The sequence below is a fragment of the Hyla sarda genome, chromosome 9, assembly GCF_029499605.1.
Source record: "Hyla sarda isolate aHylSar1 chromosome 9, aHylSar1.hap1, whole genome shotgun sequence".
Taxonomy (NCBI): Eukaryota; Metazoa; Chordata; class Amphibia; order Anura; family Hylidae; genus Hyla; species Hyla sarda.
This window is the reverse complement of record NC_079197.1, coordinates 104,555,032-104,568,261: the sequence shown is the minus strand read 5'-3', so window position 1 is coordinate 104,568,261 and position 13,230 is coordinate 104,555,032. Positions and strand designations below refer to the sequence as shown.

Here is a 13,230-nt window from a genome sequence, read left to right as displayed (position 1 = left end):
GCCAACAGCTGTCTCAACTGACTGTTATGCTACAACAGTTACTACCACAGCTCCAGCAATCATCTCCTCCGCCAGCTCCTGTACCTCCTCCGCAGCGAGTGGCCGCTTCTGGAATACGACTATCCTTGCCGGATAAATTTGATGGGGACTCTAAGTTTTGCCGTGGCTTTCTTTCCCAATGTTCATTACACTTGGAGATGATGTCGGACCAGTTCCCCACTGAAAGGTCTAAGGTGGCTTTCGTAGTCAGCCTGCTGTCTGGAAAAGCCCTGGCTTGGGCCACACCGCTCTGGGACCGCAATGACCCCGTCACTGCCTCTGTACACTCCTTCTTCTCGGAAATTCGAAGTGTCTTTGAGGAACCTGCCCGAGCCTCTTCTGCTGAGACTGCCCTGTTGAACCTGGTCCAGGGTAATTCTTCCGTTGGCGAGTATGCCGTACAGTTCCGTACCCTTGCTTCAGAATTATCCTGGAATAATGAGGCACTCTGCGCGACCTTTAAAAAAGGCCTATCCAGCAACATTAAAGATGTTCTGGCCGCACGAGAAATCCCTGCTAACCTACATGAACTCATCCATCTTGCCACTCGCATTGACATGCGTTTTTCCGAACGGCGTCAGGAGCTCCGCCAGGATATGGACTCTGTTCGCACGAGGCGTTTCTTCTCCCCGGCTCCTCTCTCCTCTGGTCCCCTGCAACCTGTTCCTGTGCCTCCCGCCGTGGAGGCTATGCAGGTCGACCGGTCTCGCCTGACACCCCAAGAGAGGACACGACGCCGCATGGAGAATCTCTGCCTGTACTGTGCTAGTACCGAACACTTCCTGAAGGATTGTCCTATCCGTCCTCCCCGCCTGGAAAGACGTCCGCTGACTCCGCACAAAGGTGAGACAGTCCTTGATGTCTACTCTGCTTCTCCACGTCTTACTGTGCCTGTGCGGATGTCTGCCTCTGCCTTCTCCTTCTCTGCTGTGGCCTTCTTGGACTCTGGATCTGCAGGAAATTTTATCCTGGCCTCTCTCGTCAACAGGTTCAACATCCCGGTGACCAGTCTCGCCAGACCCCTCTACATCAATTGTGTAAACAATGAAAGATTGGACTGTACTATACGTTTCCGCACGGAGCCCCTTCTAATGTGCATCGGATCTCATCACGAGAGGATTGAACTGTTGGTCCTCCCCAATTGCACTTCTGAAATCCTTCTTGGACTTCCCTGGCTTCAACTCCATTCCCCAATCCTGGATTGGTCCACTGGGGAGATCAAGAGTTGGGGGCCCTCTTGTTCCAAGGACTGCTTAAAACCGGTTCCCAGTAAACCTTGCCGTGTCCCTGTGCTTCCTCATGTAACCGGTCTCCCTAAGGCCTATATGGACTTTGCGGACGTTTTTTGCAAAAAACAAGCTGAGACTCTACCTCCTCACAGGCCTTATGATTGTCCCATTGACCTCCTCCCGGGCACTACTCCACCCCGGGGCAGAATCTATCCTCTGTCCGTCCCAGAGACTCTTGCCATGTCTGAATACGTCCAAGAAAATTTAAAAAAGGGCTTTATCCGTAAATCCTCCTCTCCTGCCGGAGCCGGATTTTTCTTTGTGTCCAAAAAAGATGGCTCTCTACGTCCTTGCATTGACTACCGCGGTCTTAATAAAATCACGGTTAAGAACCGCTACCCCCTACCCCTCATCTCTGAACTCTTTGATCGTCTCCAAGGTGCCCATATTTTTACCAAACTGGACTTAAGAGGTGCTTATAATCTCATCCGCATCAGAGAGGGGGATGAATGGAAAACGGCATTTAACACCAGAGATGGACACTTTGAGTATCTGGTCATGCCCTTTGGTCTATGCAACGCCCCTGCCGTCTTCCAAGACTTTGTTAATGAAATTTTTCGTGATCTCCTATACTCCTGTGTTGTTGTATATCTGGACGATATCCTGATTTTTTCTGCCAATCTTGAAGAACACCGCCAGCATGTCCGTATGGTTCTTCAGAGACTTCGTGATAATCAACTCTATGCCAAAATAGAGAAATGTCTGTTTGAATGCCAATCTCTTCCTTTTCTAGGATACTTGGTCTCTGGCCAGGGACTACAAATGGACCCAGATAAACTCTCTGCCGTCTTAGATTGGCCACGCCCCTCCGGACTCCGTGCCATCCAACGTTTTTTGGGGTTCGCCAATTATTACAGGCAATTTATTCCACATTTTTCTACCATTGTGGCTCCTATTGTGGCTTTAACAAAAAAAAATGCCGATCCCAAGTCTTGGCCTCCTCAAGCGGAAGACGCCTTTAAACGACTCAAGTCTGCCTTTTCTTCGGCTCCCGTGCTCTCCAGACCTGACCCATCTAAACCCTTCCTATTGGAGGTTGATGCCTCCTCAGTGGGAGCTGGAGCTGTCCTTCTACAAAAAAACTCTTCCGGGCATGCTGTTACTTGTGGTTTTTTTTCCAGGACCTTCTCTCCGGCGGAGAGGAACTACTCCATCGGGGATCGAGAGCTTCTAGCCATTAAATTAGCACTTGAGGAATGGAGGCATCTGCTGGAGGGATCAAGATTTCCAGTTATTATTTACACCGATCACAAGAACCTCTCCTACCTCCAGTCTGCCCAACGGCTGAATCCTCGTCAGGCCAGGTGGTCTCTGTTCTTTGCCCGATTTAATTTTGAAATTCACTTTCGGCCTGCTGATAAGAACATTAGGGCCGATGCTCTCTCTCGTTCCTCAGATGCCTCTGAAATTGAACTCTCTCCTCAACACATCATTCCTCCTGACTGCCTGATTTCCACTTCTCCAGCCTCCATCAGGCAAACTCCTCCAGGAAAGACCTTTGTTTCTCCACGCCAACGCCTTGGGATCCTCAAATGGGGTCACTCCTCCCATCTCGCAGGTCATGCGGGCATTAAGAAATCTGTGCAACTCATCTCTCGCTTCTATTGGTGGCCGACTCTTGAGACTGATGTGGTGGACTTTGTGCGAGCCTGCACTATCTGTGCCCGGGATAAGACTCCTCGCCAGAAGCCCGCTGGTTTTCTTCATCCTCTACCTGTCCCCGAACAACCTTGGTCTCTGATTGGTATGGATTTTATTACTGACTTACCCCCATCCCATGGCAACACTGTTATTTGGGTGGTCGTTGATCGATTCTCCAAAATGGCACATTTCATCCCTCTTCCTGGTCTTCCTTCAGCGCCTCAGTTGGCTAAACAATTTTTTGTACACATTTTTCGTCTTCACGGGTTGCCTACACAGATCGTCTCGGATAGAGGCGTCCAATTTGTGTCTAAATTCTGGAGGGCTCTCTGTAAACAACTCAAGATTAAATTAAATTTTTCTTCTGCATACCATCCTCAATCCAATGGACAAGTAGAGAGAATTAACCAGATCTTGGGTGACTATTTACGACATTTTGTTTCCTCCCGCCAGGATGACTGGGCAGATCTTCTACCTTGGGCCGAATTCTCGTATAATTTCAGAATCTCTGAATCTTCCTCCAAATCTCCGTTTTTCGTGGTGTACGGCCGTCACCCTCTTCCCCCCCTCCCTACCCCCTTGCCCTCTGGTCTGCCCGCTGTGGATGAAATTTCTCGTGATCTTTCCACCATATGGAAAGAGACCCAAAATTCTCTCTTACAGGCTTCTTCTCGCATGAAGAGATTCGCAGATAAGAAAAGAAGAGCTCCTCCCATTTTTTCCCCTGGAGACAAGGTATGGCTCTCCGCTAAATATGTCCGTTTCCGTGTCCCGAGCTATAAGTTGGGACCACGCTATCTTGGTCCTTTTAAAGTTTTGTGTCAAATTAATCCTGTCTCTTACAAACTTCTTCTTCCTCCTTCTCTTCGTATCCCTAATGCCTTTCACGTCTCTCTTCTTAAACCTCTCATCCTCAACCGTTTTTCTCCTAAATCTGTTCCTCCCACTCCTGTTTCCGGCTCCTCGGACATCTTCTCTGTCAAAGAGATCTTGGCCTCCAAAAAGGTCAGGGGAAGAACTTTTTTTTTAGTGGATTGGGAGGGTTGTGGTCCAGAAGAGAGGTCCTGGGAACCTGAGGACAATATCCTGGACAAAAGTCTGATCCTCAGGTTCTCAGGCCCCAAGAAGAGGGGGAGACCCAAGGGGGGGGGTACTGTTACGCCGAGCGCTCCGGGTCCCCGCTCCTCCCCGGAGCGCTCGCTACACTTCCCTCACTGCAGCGCCCCGGTCGGTTCCACGGACCCGGGGCGCTGCGTTACCACCTCCGGCCGGGATGCGATTCGCGATGCGGGTAGCGCCCGCTCGCGATGCGCACCCCGGCTCCCGTACCTGACTCGCTCCCCGTCAGTTCTGTCCCGGCGCGCGCGGCCCCGCTCCCTAGGGCGCGCGCGCGCCGGGTCTTTGCGATTTAAAGGGCCACTGCACCGCTGATTGGTGCAGTGGTTCCAATTAGTGTTTACACCTGTGCACTTCCCTATATCACCTCACTTCCCCTTCACTCCCTCGCCGGATCTTGTTGCCCTAGTGCCAGTGAAAGCGTTCCTTGTGTGTTCCTTGCCTGTGATTCCAGACCTTCTGCCGTTGCCCCTGACTACGATCCTTGCTGCCTGCCCCGACCTTCTGCTACGTCCGACCTTGCTTCTGTCTACTCCCTTGTACCGCGCCTATCTTCAGCAGCCAGAGAGGTTGAGCCGTTGCTAGGGGATACGACCTGGTCACTACCGCCGCAGCAAGACCATCCCGCTTTGCGGCGGGCTCTGGTGAAAACCAGTAGTGACTTAGAACCGATCCTCTAGCACGGTCCACGCCAATCCCTCTCTGGCACAGAGGATCCACCACCTGCCAGCCGGCATCGTGACACACACATTTGTTTCATATAAGGGAGAATGATGTAAGAACCCTTAGTTTAGAGTTTATAGTTTAGAGAAGTTCATTCCAGTGACATTACAGATAAAATGACAGCACATGCATTTTCCAGGCTGGAGGCAGGCCCTATCCGCAGATAGTCAATTACTTGGCAGATGCAGTACCTGAGCCAGTAAGCGGGCTTTGGTAAACCCCTTGTGTTTTTCATAAGCTAATATTAGAATCATTTTCTGCAAAAGCAGGAAGCCGTTCACACATATTCCACCTGCCAGCTCTATCTCAAGCCTTGCTGCACGCAGCTCAGAGAGGCCAGCCTGTACACAGCTAAGGTAAGCAGACAAGTTTATATTATGCTATCCAACCCATCCTATAGGAATAGTCTTTTTGAGTTCATGTTACTGAATGTGCCACTTTAATATCAAGTTCCTGTTTTATTCTACTCCCTTTATACAGGGAGGTGCTGTCTCCACTACATGGCTGGGTATCTCTGTGTTCATCTGTAGAATCTTATCACATTCCGCAAGTGCTCTTAACACTTAGGGTCTATTCACATAGCAATATTTCCGCTTGTGGAATTCCACCTCAAATTAAAGCCCATAGCCTTCTATGAGATTCATCACTCCCATTCACACTTTGGAATTCCCATAAGCGGAAATTCAGAAATGTGAATGGGACTGCGGAATCCCAAAGAAGTCTATGGACTTTAGTTTGAGGCGGATTTACGCAAACGAAAATTCTGCCGTGTGAGTTGACCCTTAGTGTGATCTAGTTTTATAATTCGTCAAAGCCACAATACCCTTAAAAGATATAGACACACAACAGAGAGCATTAGTATGTGCAGTACCTTCCAATATGGATGAGTTATAGGTGTTTCAAGTACACTTGCCAATGACGGTCGTACAAATAAAGGAACAACCATCATGATACATAAGAAATTATGGCGAGATCACCTACAGCTGCAGCTCCTTCCAATGTTCAAAGCATAAGTAAAAGCAATAGCTCTCCAAACTCCTCACAACCAAGAGATTCAGTGGGTGCTGCCAGGTTCAAACAAGTCCTGATCAGGTAGATAACAATATGATTATTTAAAACGTACAACACGTTTCTGAGTCAGTACAGCCCCTTCATCAGGTATAGGAATGACCAAGCATTATATTAAAATACACCTCCAGCAGTATACAAAACACCCTTAGCTTAATGCATCCATGCAATTTATTTTATTCTGTTTGGCATTGCAGTTATTTTGCATTGTTAGCTTTTATATGAAAAAATCTAAAAACCATTACAGCAGATTTGTTTGCATCGAATATTCTGTGACTGATAAACAGTTTCATACATGTAAACAGGTTTGTTTCTGCAATATGTGCGAGACCAAAAAATTTGAGCTGTAACACCTGAGGGACGACATAGCATCTGGGGGACTTTATATCTGAAATATTGTGCACATTTGTTTCAGCCATGCAATATATCATGCAAAATGAGGATACTGTAATACATAGGAAATTGATATAAAGTTTATTATATATACCAGTCATCAAAGGTACATAGGATAAAGGAGAGTAAGAAAGAGAAATTGGATCCAGTAATGTAATAAAGTAAATAACAATTTATTATTAAATAAAATGAAGTAACTTAGCCTCCTATCACCCTAGCAGGGCCCTTGCATCGGGTGAAGGGGCTAAAACTAATTGGATGGATGTTGATAAAATATATAATAAATGTCAGATAGAAAATTCCATGCATGTAAACAAACTAGATTAAAATAATAGCAGCTGGATTGGTGTAATAATAATTAATGTTAGGATAGGTGTAATAATAATTTTTTTAGAATATATAACTGCCGTTGATAGTAAAATTGTTCATAAGAAAAGTTCATTGGTGGTACAGTAAAAAGTTTGCTAGTGGTATAGTGAAATAGGTTCTTAAAATTCCATTAGTAATGCAATAGTGTTGGTGGTATAGTAACAACAGTATTTCCCCTTAATAACACGAAGTAAACAGGAAAAAACAGGGGATTTTGGGTGTAGCGCTTCTGCTTGTAAAGAACAGGACTCAACAGCCATGGTTGCACAGGACAAAAGGATTTATTGAATAGAAAATTATAGGACAACGCGTTTCGGCACTAATAAGCACCTTCCTCAGGTCCGCAGAGATCAAATGAGTGCGTCCTGTAGGTGTTTGCTGTGTAGTGGCAGGAGTGAGAGCTGGCGTCCGTGTGTGAATGATGCGCTATGAGCGCGTGTATGGCAGTGGTCCCTGGATAGAGGGCATCCAGCTGTTGCAAATGCTAGATCAAAGTTGATGGTTGGTATACTAACTGTATACTTGCTGGAATGTATTAATATCAAAGATAATGTCAAAGCTAGACGCGTTTCAAGGCCGCGGCCTTTTCTTCAGTAGCAATGTAGGAATGTGTACAGGTAAAAAGGTGTGCTTTATAGGAAAAGCTTGCAACTTGCAACAGCTGGATGCCCTCTATTCTGGGACCACTGCCACACGCGCGCTCATAGCGCATCATTCACACCCGGCCGCCGGCTCTCACTCCCGCACCATCACAGACTCACCGCTGTCTCCTCTTCAAGCTTGCCAGCCACGGACACAACCTCTCCACCAGGCCGGATGCCACCGGTGCCAGTCAAGGACTGCCAAGCCATCAGGAGACTCTATGATCCTCTCCAGACAGGCAATACCCCTAGTGCCGGACGCAACCGTGCCAGCCCAGACCGTGCGCTCCAATAAACCTCCTGTGGTCAATGAGTGGTGGCGTGCACCAAATCCCGTGCTGTTAAGGGGAAATACTGTTGTTACTATACCACCAACCCTACTGCATTACTAATGGAATGTTAAGAACCTATTTCACTATCCCACCGACAAACTTTTTACTGTACCACCAGTGAACTTTTCTTATGGACAATTTTACCATCAACGGCAGTTATATATCCTAACAAAAATTATCATTCCACCTATCCTAAGATTAATTATTATTACACCAATCCAGCTGCTATTTTAATCTAGTTGGTATACATGCATGGAATTTTCTATCTGACATTTATTATATATTTTATCAACATCCATCCAATTTGTTTTAGCCCCTTCAGCCGATGCAAGGGCCCTGCTAGGGTGATAGGAGGCTAAGTTACTTCATTTTATTTAATAATATATTGTTATATACTTTATTACATTACTGGATCCATGTTCTCTTTCTTACTCTCCTTTATCCTATGTACCTTTGAGGACTGGTATATATAATTAACTTCATATACATTTCCTACATATTTCAGGCCTTTTGGGTGAAGGCAACACCAGTAACCTTGGGTACATTCTCTTGTCCTAAGTGAGCTACACATCTTTTTACTCTCTTCTGTAATACATAGCACATGAGAACACTTTAGGTTAATTGCAGGGGTAAAAGACAGGGTTCCCTGACTGATCTCACCGAGGGGGTCACTGACTGCCTTCAGAAATCTGCTATATGGAAAGCTGTTGTTCAAGGCAGACAGTTTATTTATATCCAATGCAAGATTTGTAGTCAACATTTGTTTGTACATATATATATATATATATATATATATATATATATATATATATAGACAAAGAATAAGTCAGCCAGCACTTTAGTTGATACCAAACTATTGTATGGACCTGGCCTACAGGTGCACGCTACTAGGCTAGATATACAGCAACAGAAGAGTGCAGCAGCACACTGCCAGCACAAGGATATAGATGAAACATGAATATGTAGTTAAAACATGGAGAGCTATACAGCTATGGTGTAATAGATGCAAATGTGAAACTATGAAATAGTGAGGCACTTAGCTCGCAAATTTGTCTCCGCCGGCGGTCAAATAGCTTGGACCGTCCCACCGCGATAAGGTGGCCTCATTGGGACGGACCCTACACTGTGAATATGCCTCTGTGTGAACAGTTCAGTAAGCATGGCAGGGTCTGGAACATCCCTGCCATGCTTACTGAACTGTTCACACAGAGGCATATTCACAGTGTAGGGTCCGTCCCAATGAGGCCACCTTATCGCGGTGGGACGGTCCAAGCTATTTGACGGCCGGCGGAGACAAATTTGCGAGCTAAGTGCCTCACTATTTCATAGTTTCATATTTGCATCTATTACACCATAGCTGTATAGCTCTCCATGTTTTAACTGCATATTCATGTTTCATCTATATCCTTGTGCTGGCAGTGTGCTGCTGCATTCTTCTGTTGCTATCTATCTATCTATCTATCTAATCTATCTATCTATCTATCTATCCTCCTATATATATATATATATATATATATATATATCCTATATATCAGGACAATGAGAGAAATCTGATGAAAAATAAAGAGGGTGCCAGATGTTGCGCCTGCTCCTCTGAGGACCGCGCTGTATAATTATCTCAATTTATCCTCTCCTGCACTGTCTTTGTTATTAGCTGCTGTGCTTTGAGATCTTTTTTAAATCCCTGTAAGGCCCCTTTCACACTGCAGGTATCATCCTGTAAAAACCTCTGTTATTACTCCCGGCAAAAAGTCCTGAAAACGGCCATCAAAAAATCCCATTCATGTCAATGGGATTTTTTGACAATCCTTTTGTATCAGGTATGTCTGTTTTTACTAATGTCAGTTATTTTTGCTGGCACAAAAGACAGTGCATGCACTACCGTATTTTTCGCCGTATAAGACGCACTTTTTCTTCCCCAAAACTGGGGGGAAAAAGTCGGTGCGTCTTATACGGCGAATACCTATACGGCGAATACCTATCGCGGCGGTCCCTGCGGCCATCAACGGCCGGGAGCCACGGCTAATACAGGACATCACCGATCGCGACGATGTCCTGTATTAACCCTTCAGACGCGGCGATCAAAGCTGACCGCCGCGTCTGAAGGGAAAGTGACACTAACATGGCTGTTCAGTCGGGCTGTTCGGGACCAACGCGGCGGTCCCGAACAGCCCGACTGAATATCCAGGTTAGTGCTTACAGGACACCGGGAGGGACCTTACCTGCCTCCTCGGTGTCTTCTCCATTCAGGGATCCCCTGTATGGCCGGCGCTCTCCTTCCTCGTCATAACGTCGTTGCGTACGTGCATCGGCGTGCATAGCCAATGGTTGTCCGGGCATGCTGGGAGTTGTAGTTTTGCAACATCTGGAGGTCCGCAGGTTGAAGACCACTATTGGGTTCAAAATCTTTATTATTTTAGATTTTGCACCTATAAATTAGGTGCGTCTTATACGCCAGTGCGTCCTATAGGGCGAAACATACGGTAATTGTTGGTCCGGCAAAAATAATGGGGAAAAAATGGCTGCTAAAATTTAACATTGAAGTCGATGGGAAACGGATGTTAGAAAAAAAATATTATTATTATTTGTTATTGTCCTTTTTTTAACATCTGTTTTTTGTACTGAGCATGCTCAGTACAGCTTTACAATAAAAGGTTAAAAACCTGATAAAAAAAACAGATGTAACTGGTAACAACGGATGATAACGGATGAACAACATCAGGTTTTTTAAGAAAAAACCCATTCAAAATAACAGATGATGGTCATCAGTTATCATCTGTTATTATCAGTTATTGCATCCGTTTTTTTTAAATCCATTATTCTAAAATAACGGCAGTAAAAAAGCAGGATGATACCTGTAGTGTGAAAGGGGCCTAAGTATCTTGTTTATGATGTATCTAATATATTTGCCCTCTGTTTCTACAACATATCTTTAAGCCTGTTAACGGTTGCTTTATTTTTTCCCATGAGATAAAGCTCACTGTCACGATGCCGGCTGGCAGGTAGTGGATCCTCTGTGCCAGAGAGGGATTGGCGTGGACCGTGCTAGTGGACCGGTTCTAAGCCACTACTGGTTTTCACCAGAGCCCGCCGCAAAGCGGGATGGTCTTGCTGCGGCGGTAGTGACCAGGTCGTATCCACTAGCAACGGCTCACCTCTCTGGCTGCTGAAGATAGGCGCGGTACAAGGGAGTAGGCAGAAGCAAGGTCGGACGTAGCAGAAGGTCGGGGCAGGCAGCAAGGATCGTAGTCAGGGGCAACGGCAGAAGGTCTGGAACACAGGCTAGGAACACACAAGGAACGCTTTCACTGGCACAATGGCAACAAGATCCGGCAAGGGAGTGCAGGGGAAGTGAGGTGATATAGGGAAGTGCACAGGTGAACACACTAATTGGAACCACTGCGCCAATCAGCGGCGCAGTGGCCCTTTAAATCGCAGAGACCCGGCGCGCGCGCGCCCTAGGGAGCGGGGCCGCGCGCGCCGGGACAGGACAGACGGGGAGCGAGTCAGGTACGGGAGCCGGGGTGCGCATCGCGAGCGGGCGCTACCCGCATCGCGAATCGCATCCCGGCTGGCAGCGGAATCGCAGCGCCCCGGGTCAGAGGATGTGACCGGAGCGCTGCAGCGGGGAGAGTGAAGCGAGCGCTCCGGGGAGGAGCGGGGACCCGGAGCGCTCGGCGTAACAGTACCCCCCCCCTTGGGTCTCCCCCTCTTCTTAGAGCCTGAGAACCTGAGGAGCAGACTTTTGTCTAGGATGTTGTCCTCAGGTTCCCAGGATCTCTCTTCAGGACCACAACCCTCCCAGTCCACTAAAAAAAAAGTTTTCCCTCTGACCTTTTTGGAAGCTAAGATTTCTTTGACAGAGAAGATGTCCGAGGAGCCGGAAACAGGAGTGGGAGGAACAGATTTGGGAGAAAAACGGTTGAGGATGAGTGGTTTGAGAAGAGAGACGTGAAAGGCATTAGGGATACGAAGAGAAGGAGGAAGAAGAAGTTTATAAGAGACAGGATTGATTTGACACAAAATTTTGAAAGGACCAAGATAGCGTGGTCCCAACTTGTAGCTAGGGACACGGAAGCGGACATATTTAGCGGAGAGCCATACCTTGTCTCCAGGGGAAAAAACGGGAGGAGCTCTTCTTTTCTTATCCGCGAACCTCTTCATGCGTGAAGAAGCCTGTAAGAGAGAATTTTGGGTCTCTCTCCATATAATGGAAAGGTCACGAGAAATTTCATCCACAGCGGGCAGACCAGAGGGCAAGGGGGTAGGGAGGGGGGGAAGAGGGTGACGGCCGTACACCACGAAAAATGGGGATTTGGAGGAAGATTCAGAGACCCTGAAGTTATACGAGAATTCGGCCCATGGAAGGAGATCTGCCCAGTCATCCTGGCGGGAGGAAACAAAATGTCGCAAATAATCACCCAAGATCTGGTTAATTCTTTCTACTTGTCCATTGGACTGAGGATGATATGCAGAAGAAAAATTTAATTTAATCTTGAGTTGTTTACAGAGAGCCCTCCAGAATTTAGACACGAATTGGACACCTCTATCCGAGACAATCTGCGTAGGCAACCCGTGAAGACGAAAAATGTGTACAAAAAATTGTTTAGCCAACTGAGGCGCAGAAGGAAGACCAGGAAGAGGGATGAAATGTGCCATTTTGGAGAATCGATCAACGACCACCCAAATAACAGTGTTGCCACGGGAAGGGGGTAAATCAGTAATAAAATCCATACCAATCAGAGACCAAGGCTGTTCGGGGACAGGCAGAGGATGAAGAAAACCAGCGGGCTTCTGGCGAGGAGTCTTATCCCGGGCACAGATAGTGCAGGCTCGCACAAAGTCCACAACATCCGTCTCCAGAGTCGGCCACCAATAGAAGCGGGAGATGAGTTGCACAGATTTCTTGATGCCCGCATGACCTGCGAGATGGGAGGAGTGACCCCATTTGAGGATTCCGAGGCGTTGGCGTGGAGAAACAAAGGTCTTTCCTGGAGGAGTCTGCCTGATGGAGGCAGGAGAAGTGGAGATCAGGCAGTCAGGTGGAATGATGTGTTGCGGAGAGAGTTCAACTTCTGAGGCATCCGAGGAACGAGAGAGAGCATCGGCCCTAATGTTCTTATCGGCAGGACGAAAGTGAATCTCAAAATTAAATCGGGCAAAGAACAGAGACCACCGGGCCTGGCGAGGATTCAGCCGTTGGGCAGACTGGAGGTAGGAGAGGTTCTTGTGGTCGGTGTAGATAATAACAGGAAAACTTGATCCCTCCAGCAGATGCCTCCATTCCTCAAGTGCTAATTTAATGGCTAAAAGCTCTCGATCCCCGATGGAGTAGTTCCTCTCCGCTGGAGAGAAGGTCCTAGAGAAAAAACCACAAGTGACAGCATGCCCGGAAGAATTTTTTTGTAGAAGAACAGCTCCAGCTCCCACTGAGGAGGCATCAACCTCCAATAGGAAGGGTTTGGAAGGGTCAGGTCTGGAGAGCACGGGAGCCGAAGAAAAGGCAGACTTGAGTCGTTTAAAGGCGTCTTCTGCTTGAGGAGGCCAGGACTTGGGATCAGCATTTTTTTTGGTTAAAGCCACGATAGGAGCCACAATGGTAGAAAAATGTGGAATAAA

General features: G+C 47.1%; 1 protein-coding gene across 23 annotated transcripts in view; it reads left to right on the top strand.

Annotated features, from left to right (window-relative positions):
* Nucleotides 1-13,230, top strand: part of LOC130290322 (A-kinase anchor protein 17B-like) — a 101,545-nt gene that overhangs the window by 37,007 nt on the left and 51,308 nt on the right. For 11 of the 23 annotated variants that reach the window (XM_056537783.1, XM_056537779.1, XM_056537777.1 and 8 more), the window contains one exon: nt 5,078-5,164. The exons of 11 other annotated variants lie outside the window; for them this stretch is intronic. The gene's annotated coding sequence lies outside the window, so the exon portion shown is untranslated. Of the gene's footprint in view, nt 1-5,074; nt 5,165-13,230 lie in introns of all 23 variants that reach the window. One more of the 23 variants, XM_056537785.1, reaches the window with a different exon arrangement.